Below are 21,812 nucleotides of genomic sequence, written 5' to 3'. Positions count from 1 at the left end.
AGTGGGTAATAGCAAAGAGGAGCAATTTATTTTATTTTTATCTTTTTTTGACACTATCGTTGTTTCGTTCAGAAGGGGACAGGGGTGTATTGAGACTCTCCTCCCCTTTTTGACTTACGGAATATTATGGAGATTAAAAGACAATGTTTTGCTGGAACCGTGAAAATGTGGATTTGATATTATGATATATGAATCACTGAACACAAAGAAATGATGTTTATATAAAACTCAGATTTAATATTTATTGAAGTTATATAGATTAATTTAATATTGCGCATTAATAATTACTAAAAGATACAATAATACACTATAAAACATAAAACTATTGTCTGTGTTGGTTTGTTTGATTGCATTCAATAATTCCAAGCTTACGACATTTTCAAACACACGTGTTTCAAATATATAACGAAAATCATCTTGTCGTAGAGCATCTTAGCTTAGTACATCAACTTATTCCACTTAATCGGACGGTTGAACGTGTTTCAAATGGATCGGAAAATGTTAGGATGTATGAAATTATTTTTGTCGCGTCGCCTCCCGTGGCGTACACTTTTATTTGCCAGTGAATCAACGCCCTGCTGATAAATTGCTGTATTCCCGTCGTATGTGCTCTATTACACATTTCTGTAAGTGAATTCTTGTTTTTTCTTTTAATTGCTTTGTGTAATTAGGAGCGTAGTTCAGTTGAAGGATGTTAAAACTTTTGAACATTGTTTGAGAGAGTTTGGCTTAGATGTTATATGAAGATATGATCATTGTTCAGTGAGAGGTTTTAAACTTGAAGATGTTCCATACGATACTGAGATGAACTAGTTACTAGAGAAAATGATTAAAAACATATTTTTCACAATATTATTCAAACTTTTAAAACTTCTTTCAAAAACAAATGTAAATTATAGTCTTCATTCCTGTCTGATTTCGTTACCGAAAGTTTGTGTAAGGTCGCTTAGACGTGGGTACTTACACATTAAAACTTTCTCGAGGTAAGTGAGAAGTTTCGGTGTGGCGGACATGGTAAATGCATTACGCAATTAGTCAATTAACTGCTGCTAAGAAAAAGTTAAGAAAAAAGCTATTATCGAGTGTTGGTAAGAATGTAGCGCGTTTGAAAATTTTTGGTGGACTAGGGTTTTTACAATTTATCTTTAGGATTTTTATTTAAGTTACTTAAACACCTTTAACAGTTGCTTCAAACTACATCAACTTATCATACAAAAAGTTTAAGTATTATATAATAAGGTTCCTTATATCTTATATCATAGACTTATATCTTTTCTCTATCAAAATAACGTAAAATTTTTGCTCATGAAATATACTGTATAATTTATCCCACAATTTCATTAAATTCGTAACGTTATTTCGCGACACCATTGAAATATTCGCGTATTGATCCAAATTATACCGCACATAACTCAAGCGGTAACTTAAAACAGTGTCTAACATAACACATGGTGCAGACACATAGTTGTAGAAAGCAATAATTTATCCCTCATCCCGACTATTCCCTTGGCACCATACATCTATCTATGTATTCGACGCACACGCATATACATACTGGATACATTTTACTAGAACAGCGTAGGACGGTTCTTGAGCTTTCGATTACAATCTCAAATCTTATCTGTGACGGACCTTTGTTATTTAATTAGATTTAAGTGTAAATTTAATCAATTTAAATGAGGATTTATTTTACTAATCTAAATAATAAACAAGTAATGAAATAAGATTATTTGGAATCAATTTTTAGACTTGAACTTTAAGATACTCAAGTTTAGTTAGCTTATAGCTATGACAGACAGTAATTAACATCTTAAATTTTAGAAATTAAATTATTCTGAAAAATACTATTTCAAATTAACGAAACTGAATACTATCTATGTAAATCTACATTTTTGTCATATATATATCAAACACACAGGTATAATGCAATATCAAATTTGATAAACATACACAGCATTCTAAACCTTTTCTATACCAAGAAATTCTTCATAAACTTTATTCTCCCCATAAAATATATTCTCGGAAAGTACAACGGTAACCGTCCATAGATACCATGAGATCTATGTAACTGATTCCGTTTATGCCCTTCCAGTTCTAGATATCCCCATAACTCTACCAAATATGAAAGTTACTCGCGAACAGCACACGCGTTGCACAATATATCACGTTTTGATTCGGCCGCGCCATAAACAATACAATATATCAATATGAACACACGGTGGCGAAAGGGCGTAACGTAGTATAGCTACATTTATATGAAGGCAAGCTTTATAAAGTTGTTGTATGTTTATTATTTTATTTCGATGTTCGCAGAGCGTATAAGATGGTTATTAAAGATAGCGATCGATCGGACAGTTTAATGTATTGCTTCATGTATGAATAATAAATATTAGTTACATTCATGTAATTTAAAATGCCTTTTTGTTAATTGTATCAGTTACATTAAAATTAACTGCGAATTTCGGTTTATTGTAGTAGCGAAAACGCAATTTAAAGGTCTTAATTGTTTTTATTTTTAAATCGTTTTTGTATATTAAAATTCGAAGTTAACGGTTTGTTAAAATTGTGTACCGACCTATGAAGCTGTGTACTAGCCTGATAGATATGTATATTATTATTATGGCATTATAAAATGCCACATTATACAATTACCTACATACCTAAATGTAACGGTTTTGTTATAAATTTTACCAATAGATATTATATAATAAAAAAAGTATTTAAAATGTTTGGATATTGCAATATTTAGTTACAAGAGCACGTTCTAGTAACGAGTCATGAATAGCATCTGCGTATTTTTCCTTCTAGTACCTTTATATCTTTGTAGCATTATAACGAATACGTAATTCATAATTAATGCTTCGTATTGTCATTTTGATGGAAGCATTTAACGTTGATGTCTCGAAACCGGTTGTTTATTAATTAATTCGTTTATCACAAATAGAATAAGAGCACTGAGAAGTGCACATTATAATGTATTTTCCATTTTACAATGTAACCTCGCTATATTTTTATTCGTATGCACTTTTTCTCGTAATTTGTCTTTTTTTTTAAGATTCAATGAGTTAGATCGTATCGATATACGATACTTTACATGTAGGTAATTAATTATTAATAAGTCAATTATAATAAGTCCCTATAAAACGTAAAAAAAACTGGAGTTCAATTTCTATCTTTAGCTACAGCATCATTTGACCTTTTGTTTTCTATTCTTGTAAAAACTGTAGAAAAAGTAATAAAAGTCAAAAGATTAATATAGTATAGTGCAATAGACACATACAGATACAATGTACGTGCCGCGGTCCGGCCTCACTTCACTCTACACGGCTTTGTTCTAAACTTTGATTAATTCAACGCTTGTACCGTGTTTTCTGTTGATTAGTTCCTTGTTGCTTACATCGCATCGCTAATCGCTATCCGTTTTAAAGTTTTCGAGATGTGCATTGATTTAATAAATATTAAATACTTACTTACTGCTAGTCCCTATAGGAGCGAAATTATCACTTTTATTGAGGTATGTTTTCGCCTTTCGGTAGGGCTTGTCACTAGAAAGTATAATAAAAAAATATTAATTTCTAATATAAAACTTTTCAGGAATATTAGACTAGAGTTAATAATTTTTGAAACAAAAAAAAATCGCAGTCGGATGAAACCCATTAGAAAAGGAGGGGAATATGATAAAAATGTAAGGAAAAATAAATTACGGTCAATCCGAGTTCGGGAAGCGGGAGGGGGGAGCTTTTAAGAGAAAAAAATGGTTTCTCTCGATTTCCGACAAAACTACAAGTCCTATAGAAAAAAGTTCAATGGCAAAGTTGTAGGTAATTAAAAGTTCTACAACTTTTGTATTCACAATTTTTTCACATAACCTAAAAATTTAGGTGAAAAATTCAAAAAACCAAGATTTTGGTCTTTTATTTCTATCTACTTCAAAATTAATTTTTTTTCTACGAAATTTGGTGGAAACTTACTTTATTATGTCCCAAATACACTGTAATTTATTTGATTGAAAATATTTATTTTTTCGCCTTATTTTGAATTAATACCAAAAAAACAACCTAATTTTCAATCGAAAAGTCACCCGTCAAAATATCAGTTTTTTTCAAAAACTTGGGGTGCCTTTTATTCATTGAAATCTCTACTTTCATATGGTGTAAAAAAAATAAACACCACCATAGTAAATGTTCTCAGGAAATGCATACAAACAGTCTGAAAATTAGCTTTTACTAAATCAGGCACACTTCTCGAACTACCTGAAATGTTTTTATCGACATCATTTTGCTTTTGAATATGCTGTAAAATATTAAACTTAGAACAGATAATTATTTTTCTTTTGAAATATTACCGAAAAGCCGATACAAGAGAAGATATAGAGTTCAAGAAGTGTGCCTGATTTAGTAAAAGCTCATTATCACACTGTTTGTATGCATTTCCTGAGAACATTTACTATGGTGGTGTTTATTTTTTTTTACACCATATGAAAGTAAAGATTTCAATGAATAAAAGGCACCCCAAGTTTTTGAAAAAAGCTGATATTTTGACGGGTGACTTTTCGATTGAAAATTAGGTTGTTTTTTTGGTATTAATTCAAAATAAGGCGAAAAAATAAATATTTTCAACCAAATAAATTACAGTGTATTTGGGACATAATAAAGTAAGTTTCCTCCAAATTTCGTAGAAAAAAAATAAATTTTGAAGTAGATAGAAATAAAAGACCAAAAACTTGTTTTTTTGAATTTTTCACCTAAATTTTTAGGTTATGTGAAAAAATTGTGAATACAAAAGTTGTAGAACTTTTAATTACCTACAACTTTGCCATTGAACTTTTTTCTATAGGACTTGTAGTTTTGTCGGAAATCGAGAGAAACCATTTTTTTCTCTTAAAAGCTCCCCCCTCCCGCTTCCCGAACTCGGATTGACCGTAATTTATTTTTCCTTACATTTTTATCATATTCCCCTCCTTTTCTAATGGGTTTCATCCGACTGCGATTTTTTTTATCTTTTCATTATTTTCAAAGGCTTCTACCCCAGTCTATATACCAAGATAATGATATAAAAATTGCTCATTTAGTTGACACAAAATTGACAAAGATCCCGTACCTATAACTTATACGCATTACCTATGGAAGAACTAAGTAACTACCTACTTCGTATAAAGAAAAATGTAGAAATTACTTGATTCACTAATGAGCATATTCAGAAATACTAACACAAGTTCATGTAGCTTCACATTTCACATAAATTACCCATTAAACGAATTTGAAAATTAAATAAAGACATTTATATTTAACAAATAGGTATACTTTAATAAACGATAGGTACATCCAGAATAAATAACTAAAACATTAGTTCATTGAAAATGTTTTTATCATTTGATTGAAAGGGAAACGAGCAGATGGTAAACAACAAACATACATTAGTATTCATATTATAGTGTATTCTAGATGTAAACGTCCAATTTATATATCACTAGCTTTTACCCGTGGCTTCACTTCAGTGGTTCTGTCGGATGTGCCTTTATTTATATTGAAACGTAAATGTTTTCGGCATAAACAGAAGTATGAATCAACAAACAATAATATATCTATATTCTATACATATTGTTACCTAGTTCTAATTATTCCTGTTACGACATAACTAAATATAATTCGTTTTAAATTTATCTTGCTTATGAATATTAATACATAAGATAAAATTGAAAGATTAATGAATGCATTTTTAATTTCAATTTACGAATAAATTTTGAAATGAAATTATTATAAATTTAAATTTATGCTTACATACATTGAGCTATTATTACTAAGTAATACGTATAGACTATGGAGGAGACACCATGAACAAAATCTGTGCTGCAGCGCGGGGGCGCTAGCCGCCCGGGCGGCTAGTGAGTCAGATTATGCGATGTCATCGACTCACCGCTATAGAGGCGACACTTTGTAAATATTCTGCCTATTACTAATTATCAATTATTAAGAACAATCAATTTAACAAAAACATATAATTAATCTAATAAATAAATTATTAATAAACTTATCAACTAAAAACTTTTCAATTAAAACCAATCAATGTAACAAAAAAAAATTGATACGTAGGTAATTTATTTTCATCTTTCATGATTTAACCTTTTTTCAAATAATATCCACAGTACAATCCTTTCTAAATGTGTAAAATTATTACCTATTTTCCACTATAAAAATTTACGTCATGTAATATTTGCCGCATTACTTGAATTATTAGTGCAATGTTGTAACACATTCGACATATTTGATGAAATTTATGGTTTTTTGCTTTAAAACAAACAAGACATAAACGCGACCATCGCGCTAAAGCGACTGAGTGCAGTGTGGCCGGTTGACCTATGTTGAGCGGAACATAAGTGATGTAGGCGGTGTCTCCTCTATACGTAGTAATAGTATCTCAATGCTTACATATTTTATTTTGTTTGTGTTTACAGTTTACTGTTTTGTGCACTATGTTCATTAATTGATTGAATATACTCACTGCATACTAACAATAGAGTATAATCAAGTTGATACATCATCATTGTATTACCAAAGAATCAGCAAGCCTACAATCTTGCAAATATCAATTAGAGCCTACAATCAAGCGCAAAAGTCAACTATCCATCGCAAATACGAACCACCCAGCCCTCAAACCAGCTGAATTGATATTCTTATCTCACGAATTACATTAATTAGAGCCTTGTCGGTAATTAATATTAATTTAAATCACCTTTACTTCGCAACACTGACTGCGTATCACAGTTAATAAATTTCCCCGCGCATCGACTGCCCACTACCTATGGACGTCTGATAAAGGCTAAAGAAACAGTTTTTACAATTTCTGCAAACAAATCTCAACCTTATTTCCTGCAATATCGACTGCTATTAAAGGCATACGCCACTTGGTAATCGCATGCAATGACTGTGAATATAAGTAAATTAAAACGAAAATTATAGTGATGTTACGCAGTGTTGCGTTAGTCGGAAATAAATAAATTCTGTATTATGTTTTTTTGTTGAGAGGCATCGTCCTAGCTGGCACGTGCCCAACCGAATTATTAACTGGTAACACCATACTTTTTTGTGTGTAATTGATATATGTTATCCTTCTGCTAAATATAATGTGATTTGGGGTTAAGAGCTTAAACACAAAAAAATATACGTGTGGCACTCGAGGACTGCCGCGGTAAAGCTATTGCATAGCATCGCATCGCTGTGTCAGCCGGTTGGAGTGGGGGGTGTTAGGTTTTTTCGTTACGGAATTTTTACATTCGGTCGCCGCGCTCAAAGTCCGAGACAAAAGCTATGCAATAGCTTAAAAATTGTAAATGAGTAGTACGTAACCTAGCTTTTTGTTAAATACAATATATATATAGGTACATAAGTTATTACCATCATAAATATTCATAAAAAAGAACCGAAAAGATTCGTAGATTTGTTAAAGTAAAAGTTAAATAATATTTACATTTAGTACGTTTTACTATTTAATTAATATAATCTTGTAGGAAAAAACAAGAATCGCCTATAATTTATTCTACGCGAGCTTTAAATTTAAATACAATATTCCGACAGATAATAATAAGCAACTGATTTTTTTTCTCATGCAGAAAACTGTTTCGGTCGTTTCGTCAGTCGTGTACAATAAAATTCATTTGAACGATTATTTGCCAGTTAGGACAGTATAAATAATAAATATATTATAACACCATCAATACGTTAAAACTGTTTCATAATTCTTTATAATGAGGTAAGTAGCTACTGTAACTTCAAATCGAAAACAATTAAATTGATAGTCCTTGATACTAACTTAAAAATATAAAAAACATGTGCCTATAAATAACAACGTACAATTATAAAGTTATGTGAACAAAAAAAAAACAAAATCATTTACTTTCTTTCGTATTATTATTGTGTAATTCAAACCAAGTTAGTAAAGTTAATTATTTTGCACGCCTCATAAGCGAAGCGTTGAGGTGGGTACTACTGTCGCTTCGCGCAAAACATCTGATTTTTCAAACTTAAAATGTCTTTATGTATCATACATTGCACTTGTAAGATAATACATACACATACATATTAAGAAAAAACACTATTTTTAACGTTCATGATATTTTTGATGTCATTTTTGTTATTTAAACTAGTTAAAAAACAGTTTAAAAAAGTTCTGTCTTGGACGTCCGTGTGTCTGTATGTGCGGATCCTTTTTCTTGTTAACACGATAGCGACCGAAATACTTTACTAATCGAGTCTTTTTTTTTCTGTTACGCTTGAGTATGCTCAGGAATAGAACCCTTTCATTTTTCAGGGTCTGATTCGATGTGGTTTAATTGTTATTAAATAAACAAAAAAAAACTCAGATGTTTTTTTTTTTTTTTTTTTTTTGAAGTGAATTTTTATATTTTTATTGAAATTGATTCCAGAAGATTACTGGGAACTTTAAAAATTCATTTTGTTACTTTTATTAGTAGGTACGATCCTTATAAGTATTTTAGTGTATTCAACCAACTTAAAAAAGTGTGACTATTTTACAACAATTTGAATATGAATTGTATTATTGTATACAATATCGAAGCTTTTTAAGAAATGTATAAAATACTTTTTTAAGAATTATTATCATACATAATATTATGTTACCGGCAATATATTAAAACCGGCATTGTATGCAATTCTTAGTAAATGTATGTTATTCCGAGAAACAGTCGGAATGAAATAAATTAAATTCGTCACATTACCTACTTATATCTTTAAATCTGAACTTTTCCTAAGTAGCAAACACATTTGCAAATGTGGGTGGTTTTTGGGGTAGCTATTAACCAATATGAGGTCAAAACTAAAATCCAAGATGGCGCCGACGAAAATTTGAAATCTTTTCGTCATGGGTGTCATTTTCATGGTTTTTGGGGTAGCTATTAACGAATATGAGGTCAAAACTATAATCCAAGATGGCGCTGATGAAAATTTGACTTTTTTTCGTGATGGGTGTCATTTTCATGGTTTTTGGGGTAGCTATTAACGAATATGAGGTCAAAACTAAAATCCAAGATGGCGCCGACAAAAAATTTACATCTTTTCGTCATGGGTGTCATTTTCATGGATTTTGGGGTAGCTATTAAACAATATGAGGTCAAAATTAAAATCCAAGATGGCGCCGACGAAAATTTTACACATTTTCGTCATGGGTGTCATTTTCATGGTTATTGGGGTAGCTATTAACCAATATGAGGTCAAAACTAAAATCCAAGATGGCGCCGACGAAAATTTTACATATTTTCGTCATGGGTGTCATTTTCATGGTTATTGGGGTATCTATTAACCAATATGAGGTTAAAACTAAAATTCAATATGGCGCCGACGAAAATTTTACATCTTTTCGACACGGGTGTCATTTTCATGGTTTTTGGGGTAGCTATTAACCAATATGAGGTCAAAACTAAAATCGAAGATGGCGCCGACGAAAATTTTACATCTTTTCATCATGGGTGTCATTTTCAAGGTTTTTGAGACAGCTATTACCAAATCCCCAATGTAACCGTCGATAATTAGGTATATTTTTCTTACTCCTTTAAAATAAACTTAAATAAAATAACAAAAACGTTAACAACTACAGTTTTGTAGAAAGTCTTAAAAAAAACAATTTTAAAGAACACTATTTTAAAGAACATTGAAATACATAATTATTTAGAAATGTAATATAAAACGCAACTCTGTGGCAATCATGTTAATATTCTGACAGATATTATTAACTTTGAATATATTCGCTAAACTTTACTTAAAATAAAGTTTATCTAAAACATTTAAACGAAGAGAATAAAATAAAAAAGAACGTGTGTGCCGAGAAAACGTGTCAGGAGTGAAACTTCTTTGGCGAGATTCATAGATACCAAAATCGCCGCCTTGCTCCATAACGCGACAGTATTACCATGACGCGATCTTGAAATTCGACGACAATCTTGGATTTTAGTTTTGACCTCATATTCGTTAATAGCTACCTCAAAAACCATGAAAATGACACCCATCACGAAAAAAGTCAAATTTTCGTCAGCGCCATCTTGGATTATAGTTTTGGCCTCATATTCGTTAATAGCTACCCCAAAAACCATGAAAATAACACCCATGAAGAAAAGATGTAAAATTTTCGTCGGCGCCATCTTGGATTATAATTTTGACCTCATATTCGTTAATAGCTACCCCAAAAACCATGAAAATGACACCCATCACGAAAAAAAGTCAAATTTTCGTCAGCGCCATCTTGGATTATAGTTTTGACCTCATATTCGTTAATAGCTACCCTAAAACCATGAAAATGTCACCCATGACGAAAAGATGTCAAATTTTTCGTCGGCGCCATCTTGGATTTTAGTTTTGACCTCATATTGGTTAATAGCTACCCCAAAAACCATGAAAATGACACCCATGACGAAAAGATGTACAATTTTCGTCGGCGCCATCTTGGATTTCAGTTTTGACCTCATATTCGTTAATAGCTACCCCAAAAACTATGAAAATGACACCCATCACGAAAAAAAGTCAAATTTTCGTCGACGCCATCTTGAATTGTTTTACCCCACCAATCTATTCAACAACCCATAAAAAAGAGGATCTCAGGCAAGGTAATTTTTAAAACATAATTGCACGCCTCATAAGCGAAGCGTTGAGGTGGGTACTACTGTCACTTCGCGCAAAACATCTGATTTTTCAAACTTAAAATGTCTTTATGTATCATACATTGCACTTGTAAGATAATACATACACACACATATTAAGAAAAAACACTATTTTTAATATTCATGATATTTTTGATGTCATTTTTGTTATTTAAACTAGTTAAAAAACAGTTTAAAAAAGTTCTGTCTTGGACGTCCGTGTGTCTGTATGTGCGGATCCTTTTTCTTGTTAACACGATAGCGACCGAAATACTTTACTAATCGAGTCTTTTTATTTCTCTTACGCTTGAGTATGCTCAGGAATAGAACCCTTTCATTTTTCAGGGTCTGATTCGATGTGGTTTAATTGTTATTAAATAAACAAAAATAATAATTAATAAATGATTATTTAAAAAAAATTATGAGGCGTGCACTTTTGGATTTTCCAAACTATTTTTTAATTTATTTTTATTCTCAAATAAAATATTATTAATTATTATTCTCAAATAAAATATAATTAAGTACATCCCGTTATTCCGCTTTACTTTACGTATGTGAACTTTTAACAGTAATTTTTGTTACGTTTATTTACAATGAAAGTAGGCACAGTACCCAATAATCGTTTCTCGATTAGTATAGAACATAAGAGCTTTTACCATTCCTAAACTACTTACATATAGGTACAACAAAACTTTAATAAATTAGTCATGGTTCGACCGCAGATAATTTCGAAATAGAAAGGGTTTAATTTATTATTCTCTTGCAGACGTATTAAAATAGGTCTCGTTTCATGAAAATTAAATACGGGGTCCATTACACCCCTTTGTCTATGACCACATGTGCCCGGGATATGCAAATGATGTATCGGATTTCTATATATACCTTTTTGATTAAAGCGAAGCTTGTACAGTGTACACGCTTATCTAGATATTGTATTCTTTTTGTTGTAATCATGATATTGAAATTGGAAATGTATGTATTAATGGTAAATAACATTTAGAAAACATTGAAAAGTATAAACTAGGTAATCCTTGGACGTGTTTATTTTCCGTATAATATTTCGCTCTAATTTTTTAAAGCAAAACCTATATTTCTCCCATGTGCCAGCGCACCAAAAACAGAGTCTAAGAAACACACAAAACCAAATCCGGACCACTTAAGATTCCAAAGATTACATGAATATAACATTAACAAATGCCTGTCTAATCCAACATTCTCGCAGGCCACTATTTTAAAATCTTTGTTTTACTTTTATTGTAGCGTTGATTCAATTTTATAATGCCGTTTATAAATGGCGGGACGTATTTATGCGGAGTATAACTCATTCTGTCGGCTGGACACGTTTTAGTTGAACTGAAATTGCATGATAATTTTGATTAGAATCCGCCCGAGTGATGAGCGATGCAAAAACACGATGATGTGTGCTTGTGTGGTTTGAATTTAATAGCTGTTAGATTTCATGATTGATTATTATCCGTTTGTACTGTGTTGTCAGCAGAATTATTTAAAATAGGTATGCAATATTTAAGCTTCCGATATATTATTATTACGTCTGGCTTTTAAACAATCCAATGCTTTTTATCAGAACAATCCTTGGAACAACGAGACTTTGAAACTGACAGTTTCAAACTTTTATTCGCAAATAAAATATATTTTCCATCCTCCAATCTCTATTTTCACAACATTACTATTAACTAAGGTAAACCGTATAAAATCTAAGTTGGTTGACCTGAAAGTAGGTAAATTGATCGACAATCGCTCCGGTATCTTCAGAACTACTAAATTGAGGAAACCACTTATCAACCTCGTTGACAAATCTTTGATGGAATCGCACTGCGGGACGATAGCCTAGTAAAATAGATCTGCTTATAAAGATAAGTGATGTTTACAAATAACCTGCATTTTGTCCGAAACCTACATAGGTACCTACTTAGTGCATAATAATAAAATCCTTGATTTTATATAATCAAACAATTGCTATAATTGAAAATTTGCAATTTAACCCTTAAATTGATTTCGTCCGTTGTAAAGGACATAGTATTTACACACATGCTGGCGCTGTTACAGTAGACCTAGGCATTTCCAATTGGTATATTGGGAAGGTACTAGCTATGTCCTTCGCGTACATGCTGGTTTCATTAGCGAACCGAAGTACAGTCGCGAATGGTGACCATTTGAAATTTGCAAAAAACGGATCTTTTGACTCTCTTGATAAAATTGGTAATAACTGTAAGTATTTTGGCTATTTTGCTTATAATGTTATATTATTCGTTAGAATACGATTGTAAGTATAGTATTTTGACATAATTTTTACATATTTTACAATATTTGGAATAAAAATCTTAGTTTATTTATGATGTCCTATAAAACGGACGTTGACAACTTGCAGTATACACTAGGGTATTCTTCACATGTCCTATGTAACGGACGTTGCCAATAAGGCCCTCCATTTTCAACGTCTTCATTTTGATATATTTTTCACTATTTTTATTATGTTTTACAGGAGCATGACTTGGCAATAAATAAAAAATTCCCTCACTACCTCTGGCGGAAGCTGAAGAGTCTAATATTGAGTTGAGATGACGATTTCGAAGGAAATGTAGACCTACGGGAGTGATTTCACTATGATAACAATGTAAACCATTTACCCCCAGCACCATACCTCCGGAATAACACGACATATTGATTTGAGTGATGAAATTTGACACAATGAAGACCCAAAAATTCAGAATTTTTACCATCACCAAATATTATTGCTGCAGAATTACACCCATTACATGCGGTGCCAGATGAATCTTCCCTACTTCTCAGTAGTTCTTCAGCCACAGCATCATGTTACTTACCAGAAATACCACCCAATGTTTGAAAATTTAAATAATAATACCTTACAAATTAAAAAACTGGCAGCAAATGGATATATATATCAAAGAATCCAAAAAAAAGCGTATTGAATTTCGTGTTTGTTTTCGTACTTTAGGCATGGTATATACGACTTCTTTGCATACGATGAAGCAAACACATTTCAATCTATACAATTTAGTGAATGGGAAGAGGACTTTCTTGGTGTATTAGATAAGTTTTCAGGCTATGTAATACTATTTCTATTCCCATTCTTAGCATATTCTTAGGCTGTGATTTTTGGTAGTGTCGTTTTTTAAAATCCATCATTTTTAACGATATCGTTAAAGTTTTAACCAATATTTTAAGACAGATGTTTGAAAAGCTTATACTAGATCGTCCATTATTATAATTTGATAACAATTTTGAATTACAGAGCTGAAAATGTGCATTGTATTCATGTACCACCGTTGCAGGAATAATGTGCAATGTCCGTTATATGTGACGGTTCGAACATGTACATATAATTGGCAATGTCCGTTTTATGTGACATAGTGAAAACCATAGAAAAAAATAAAATTTTTAATTTTTTTTTTCATTTTCCTCTTTTCTATCCTAATTCCAACACATCCTCCAAATTTCGACATTATACACACAAGTTATCTAGGGGTGACAATTTAAGGGTTAAGACGCAAACACGTACGATACATATCGTGAACGACACTAATAAATGATTATAGGTAGGTATAGAAATTATTTATTTTTACCATGGAATCTATTAAGCACATAAATTTACGAGCTAAAACAAAAATTCACGAAACGAAAATTTTATAAATTATTTGAACAATGGCTTTACTATAAAAACAATACCAGACTGTGAAGGCAACTAAATAAAATATGAGGCGACAATCTTTTATGAATGTTAATAATTATCAACCCTATAACAGGCGTTGCAATTACGTCACAATAAAACTGTATCAAACTACAGAAGGGTTTATTATATTCACTACATAAACCGAAATAGACAATCAAAATACTTTTATTCACTACACAGATCGTCTTAACCCTCAACCCTTTCTATTCGGCTCATAAAATTGGCGAAATGTACAAAAATACGAACATAACGCCATTTGCATAATGTTTTAGGCTTTGTTTTTTCATAGAGGATCGAATTTCAAATGTCACCGCAGAGCAAGGGTGCGAAAACATCCATTAATGGGGTGCAGGCCGTATTAAAAATCGTTTCGCGTCCTTTGCATTCTTAAGGTTATGAGTTTTGTGGTAGAACTAAATGTGAAGGATATTTATTGAAATAATCCGGCTTACAATTATGCAGATGCCGAATTTTCTAATAGTCTTATTTCTCTTTATAAATTGGTACCTAGTTAATTTTAAAATGTAATAAACAAGCTTAAAACTGTACAACTTTTAAGCAATTATACAAATTATAATTAGAAATTGTTAACTTTTTACCGAATTTAATCTTACCTTACCTACCAAACATTTGGTAAAATTCAATATTTCGCCGTAAAACAATACAGCATCATAATCCTTAAAACCCGCTTGGAATAAAAATACAAAAGTTGATATAAAATCGAAAGTAAATCGCATTGGAACTGGGAAAGTCCACTAGCTGGAGAATTTAATAGGTCGTATCTGTACGTGGAAAGTATACGCAATGACGTGGCCTCTACTAACGGTTGTGTCCACTGATTTTGTAGATAAGCTCATCGTCCACGTCTCTGTCGAGATTTGTAATCCGACAGAATGTTATTTAGATGTACTATTCTTGGTGGAAACGGCACTTTCGTGTACCCATATAGAAAAGACGTACGAGTAGTAAGAAGTCCCTTGTAAGTTGTAGTTACCTAATACGAATCATAATTTGGTGTGTTTAGGACCATTTCGTTTGCCTGATTGAATTATGGCCAGTTAATGAATACAGTCTGTATTATATTCAAAAGAAAATTGTACGAAGTATTTACAATGACAAAATAGCAATAAATATTTAGTACACGAAATTCATTTTGTTAATTCGTATTTTATAAACTGCGATGTTTTCAACAAAAGCTGTCACTTGGGAATTACGATTTATTTCCGTCATCTGCATCTTCGATATTGTTTATGTCTTTCGAACCCCAATCGGATGGCTATTTGGGGTGAATAACAATTATAAGAATCGTCCTAAGCATTTAATGTCATGCAAAATTTGTAATTGCGTAAGCAAAAGTAAAGAAAAACCTATGTAGCTACATTTATGTATATAGAATAATATGTATCCCATGTAACAAACAAGCAGAATTCACACAAACTATAGATCTTACAAAACTAAATCGTGAAATAATGATTGAGAGTTTATTAATATAAAGTATGTTTATTTTAATTACGATAGCATTTGATGGGAATGACAATTTATGGATATTAGAATATGGTAATGTTGGTGCCTGCTGCAGAGAGAGGGCCTTGAGTGTTTTTAATTTGGCGGAAAATTAATGAAGATTCCTTTATTTTATTTCGTGGATTGTGGTATTTAAGACGAACTCTGTTTTCTGTACAACGTTTTATCCTTTTATTAAATTTAATTCGTGTTCGTTTTGTATGTGAATATAAATCAAATGTTTGTTTTGAATACCTACGGCTGAACCGTGTGATTTACAACTTAGCTTTAGGCTTTCGATTCACACTAACGCGACGCGCAACATTTATCAACACATAACGTGGCACCCCATAATGGGATATTTTTACATAGGTCCCCTTGGAAAACCAATAAGAACAATAATAAATAACTCTTATCATATTTCGAGTATGCTCCTGGTCGCATCGCGAGAGATCCGAACCAATATATCACCAGGAATTTACGAGGCAAGATACGACAAGAAAATTGCAAGAATGGTGGCGCAATCTATCTTAGTTGGGTCGGCTAAGGGAGGCTGCTGGGGTAGCGCCGGAACGGGAGGCCGCGGCGCGGGCGGGGGCCGCAGGGGAAACTTCGAGAGGTTATTAGTCCAAGCATCTGTTGTTGAGCGGGGGCGTGATGAAACTGCTCGGGTACAAGCTAACAAATCTAATTGCTCAGTAGGCGCTCGTGTATAGTGGAGGCTGACAAATGGCCCCTCATGTGGTAGCGCGGTACAAGGTAGCAATTTGTTAAACGCACAGGTCACACATGATAATTGATGATTTTTCTGTTTTTTCATGAGATAACTAAATTTGGACGAAAGAGTGATAACAACGATCATGCACAGGTATATTAAACTGCCATTACTGCATTATGCATATTATATTAAACTGATAGTAGGATCTTTTTGATTCTGTAAATTAATCATTATTTTTCATTTTCGTATTTTCATCAGAGTAGTTAGGTATCTAGAGGTTGTCGGAACGCGAGCAAAATTCAAAACATCAAAGTTTAAAATCTATTGCCAACTTGAATTTTGGCTACATCCTCCTATGTTTCAAGGAATAGGTGTAGATTCTTTTATATCGGGCCCGCTTGATAACGAAATACGAAAAGTTTAGTTCTACCGTGTACCTACCTCATACAATCTTTTTATGCTTATCTTTCTGTGATTTATGACTCGTTCGGCGTCCAACAACGGGAAAGAAGGAAGGTATACAAAAGTAATTTATTTTTTAAGTTTGTTTTTCTTGTCTTCCCGTCCGTGCGTGTACTCGCCGGGCAAACATGTTTTTGAAGTTGGCATTTTTGAGTTGTCGTGTATGATTTATCTTTGACCCGAGTATAGGCGGTGCTTAGCCCGATCGGTATTTGGGCAGTTGGCCTGCCAGACATATATCAGTATAAACACAGCGCTTATGTAACGTCACCTCTTTTGTTCGACCGAAAAGGTGAATGAGATTTTTTAGAAATAAATTAACATTCAAATCTACTTAACTGCTAACAGTGATTTATGTGTCCGAGAGAAAGGATTGTCGTCTCTAGGAGCTGAGAGTTGTTGAATTTGTTTCGAAAGTGATTGACTGGTTTAGCACTACAAACTAGAAGTTGTAGTGGTTAAGAGCAGTTTAAATTAATTATTTATATATTTTAAACTATATTAAAAGTAGAGTTTGAATTTGGTTAAATACGTTTTATGAATTAATAGCAGAATCCATACAACCGAGTTTAATAAGATAAACACAAACATTACAATTTAGTGAAAAAAATATATGGAACTACGTACGCGTTGAGATTGATATAATGTGATAGGTAGGTACAATTCATTACCAACAAGGATGATTGCGTTTTATATTATGCATAAGATTGGCAGTAGCATTAATACCTATAATAATCACGATTGTTAAGAGGCGCTTTGATATATATTTTCACACGAGCTTCCTGATAACTATCTTGATATTCGTTCAATTAGGCGTCTTTACCAACCGGACGCGCCATTATTCATTATTCATTACACGACCCGAAGACATATCACCTGAATGATTTATTATTTTAACACATTACGTTTTCGGCTTAATTAAGATTATTTATTTTCGTTCCCAGGTATGCATCTACCAGATTCACGTGTTTATTTGGAGTGAAAGCCGGCGTAAGTAACTAGTTTTAATAAATTATTTATGTGTCATACATTTATGATGTTATGACGACTGTGTACGAGATTGTCGTATAAATTTAATTACGCGGGCGCGGTAATTAAGCTTTATTTTTTTATATCAACAGTTATTGCGGCGTGTAAATTGTAAGCAGGCATTACGTTAATTGGTTTACATCTGAATTTGCACAATATAAACGTCTTAATGGCCAGTAATATAAACATACGTGTTATGTTGTGACAGTTAAAATGATCTACATTATTTTAAAATGCATGAGAAACTATTGACGATAAATATGAGTGTAAATATTGTCGCAGTCGTCAAATAAAACGTCAAATCAAGCATAGAAAAGCTCGGCCCGAGGCTGTGTCCAGCAAAAGAGCATTGCATTATGAAGATTGCACATCTAGCCGAGCCAAGTAGCGGACTAACGTTCGTTGCCAAAAATCACACGATAAATAATAGAGGGGCAAGCTGCATGCATTATAGCTGCACCTTATCTTAGTGAATTTGAAGCCAAAAATCGTCCATTAAATATGCATTAAAATTACCTGTCTCGAATGAAAAATAAGCGAAATTTACGACCATTTAAACCGCTTGTTGGTTACGTGACAAATTGCGGCATGTTATATCGAATAAATGTATATTAAGGTAGCATTGAAGGTATCTCAGTGCATAATAAGTGTAGGAACAAAGATCTGCGAAACCCTACGCTCAGATTTCAATTTAAACAGTTGAAGGTGGTAAAAACGTAAACAAGTAACATCTATCAGCGTTAATGCGTAGAAGATCGTATCTCACGGTAATTTATGCGGTTACGCATACGAATTTCTTAATTAAATACAATTTTCAAACATTTAATACGTATCGAAAAATCATCACCTATAACTTATATTTAATTAACAGCATTCCAATAACACTTTAAATGAACGGTTATAAAAATGAATTCCCTCAAGCGCGATAGTATCAATTTCAATTATAATAGGAAACGTGGATTTATATATTCTAAGCAGGCGCTGGTCACAGCCTCCTCAATTAGATGCGTCGCGGATAATATTGTATAACTGGATTTTCTATCAAGTGACCAGCTTGTTTATTGCATTACATAATTCGGGTATTTCCATTTGGATCTAGTGTAAGTTTTGCGTTTGTTGTAACTTGTAATGTTTATGTAACACCTTTTGCTATTCGCACCAAATACATTATCATAACTAGTTTTACATACCTACGCGTGTGTGATATCAATTTTAATTGAGGCTGGGAAAAAAGTAATTGTGTAAATTGGTAGTGTAAAAAACGGTAATAATTTTATGTAATTATATTTGTTCTAGCAAGTTGAAATATTTATACACATCCAATATCAGACACATGTACCGAAATTTATGAAATTTAAATGACTAAAGAGTTCTTATTTGGAGATACATCCTTATAATTATTCGTAATTCCAATTAACATAATGTATTCCTAGTAATTGAACGACTTACCTACTATTTCCCAATAAAGTAAATAGATGAGTATGATGCGTACGATCGAGTTTATTAGACATGCACATTGTAGGTACATCCCTACTCTCATTGTGAAGATTAATATTATGTCAAATTTTCAAAATGAAATATTTAATAAACATAAATCCGCGTTTTCCCATGTCTGTAACCGGACATGCTCCTCAAAGTGCCAACGTATCAGCCCACTCATTGTCAACATCATTGTCCTTTGGTAACTGCCAAGATTCATACAACTGAGTGTCCCATACTATTGTATTCAATTGTGTGAAGTTTATAAATACAAAACATGTACGTGAAAATACTATAAAATACTTACCAGGAAATTATTGTTAAATTAACAACACTTTCTTCTTTGCCTTTTTAATCTGGACAAATAATTTCATATCAATCTTAGTTGCCACGATTCAGGTTTATACAAAACACAATGCGGAGCTTATATTCTTCCCTTCAAATTTATTTCCAACACTACACAAAATTTACAAATTCATAATTTCCGAATTGAGTATAAATATAATAATTCCACTTCACAGCTATGCGGTAACTTCACTACTCGAAGTCACCTCGAACTTATCTCGTACTCACTACTCGTGTCGAACTCACCTCGAAGTCACCTCGAAGACGAAGCCATAGTAGCTGAGCACGCGGCTTGGTGCCAATGTTCGTCGATTGTTATTCACCGGCCCTCTGTTGACATCGCGCGCTTACGACGAATACCCAATGTGGGGAATTTTTACAAACCACGCTTTTTGTATGGCCACTTATAGATTCTGATAAAATTAACGTGTCGGCGAAGGCTTTAATATACGCCGCAATTGCTATTTTTGGAACTTATTTAAATAGGGCTTGAATAATTGTACGTGTATGAGTAGCATACGAAATATTCTGTCGGATAAAATTTAACATCTAGGTAACTGTTGTGTTAATATGTTATTAGTTATTACAATATATTATTTGCAAACTTTATAAAAATTAATAGAAATTTTCTGAACAATTACGATAGAGAGTAAACGTGAACACTTGCTTTTCATAATATAACATACCTACCTATATTTTTAAATACAAGGACAAAGGGATAGGAAGTCAATAATACAATTAGCTTATATATTCTAGTATTCGGACCACAATAGAATACAAACAATGAGTCTCATAAACAATCCTACGGTGAGGCTAGGAGATACAATAAATATATGCACATTTGAATCATTTGGCCATAATTCACAGTCTCATTAAGGCACAGTTAATTTAAAGCTAACGGAAATGGATCTCTTGAAGCATTCGCCTTAAATAATCTAAATTATTAGCTTGGACATTTTCCTTTAATCGTTTGTTTTGGCTAATGGCTATTTGGATAATGATGAAATAAGATGTCCTTTTTATATTGCACTTGATAACTGATAATTGATATTCCGCTAGCTAAATAGCGCTTGAAAAGTAGTAAAAATATAATAGAAGATCACTCAATAATCACTTCTTTAATAATTGCATAAATTGAATTTAATTGATGTGGCAATTAGTCTCACTGTCATGTTTGACGTCAAATACAGACCTAATTCTTCTCCGAAACAATCATTGTGATAACTTGGTATTTTATTTAACAAAATATATTTTTAAAACCTTTTAACTCATATTTAGCTTCCGCCCGCGACTCCGTCCGCGCGGATGTCGGTCTTCGCGTGGATGGTCTCCATTTTGATTAACTCTGACAATGACATCTTATAAATATCTATTGGACCCAAATACGGCTAGGCCCATGATAATACGCGACGTGTGTTCGCGGTTCTACAGAACAACGTCTATGGATAAAACTGAAAAATTAAGATTAATTTTTTTTCTACGTATTTTTACAGGATAAAAAGTATTCTATTTTACGCCCAGTATAATAAGGTATAGGTAATTATACCAAGTTTCATCGAAATCAAAAATTTTTTTAATCTCATATTTGGGTTTGGTATCGATCCAGTAACACCCCCTGCTATTTATTTTTTCAATATTTTCAATGTACAGAATTGACCCTTCTACAGATTTATTATATGTATAGATAACAGTCATTGTTTATCCGTCATTATTATTTCCGTTTATTTATCGACAGACGATGCAATCATTGTTTTGTTATTCAACAGTACAGTTAGCTGCGTATAATTTAATTCAATTGATAAAATGTATTCCGAACACAAAGTAATCTAGAAGGCAAGTCACAAGCCGTCCGACTTTAGTTTTCAAGTATTCCCGCCTTGTCTTAGCCCTTCGTATCTACACTAACATATGAATGAGAG

At 32.4% G+C, this 21,812-nt stretch overlaps 1 protein-coding gene across 2 annotated transcripts in view; it reads left to right on the top strand.

Moving 5' to 3' along the window:
* LOC149908415 (homeotic protein antennapedia-like) overlaps positions 1–21,812 on the top strand; it is a 165,836-nt gene that overhangs the window by 27,253 nt on the left and 116,771 nt on the right. The window contains exon 1 of one of the 2 annotated variants that reach the window (XM_090101880.1): positions 18,016–18,030. The exons of the other annotated variant lie outside the window; for it this stretch is intronic. The gene's annotated coding sequence lies outside the window, so the exon portion shown is untranslated. Of the gene's footprint in view, positions 1–18,015; positions 18,031–21,812 lie in introns of those variants that run through there. 2 annotated transcript variants of the gene reach the window in all.

The sequence above is a fragment of the Colias eurytheme genome, chromosome 5, assembly GCF_061535395.1.
Source record: "Colias eurytheme isolate Ceu_HAF_F1 chromosome 5, ilColEury1 Martin Lab GWU primary, whole genome shotgun sequence".
Lineage (NCBI taxonomy): Eukaryota > Metazoa > Arthropoda > Insecta > Lepidoptera > Pieridae > Colias > Colias eurytheme.
This window is presented reverse-complemented; position numbering and strand designations above follow the sequence as displayed.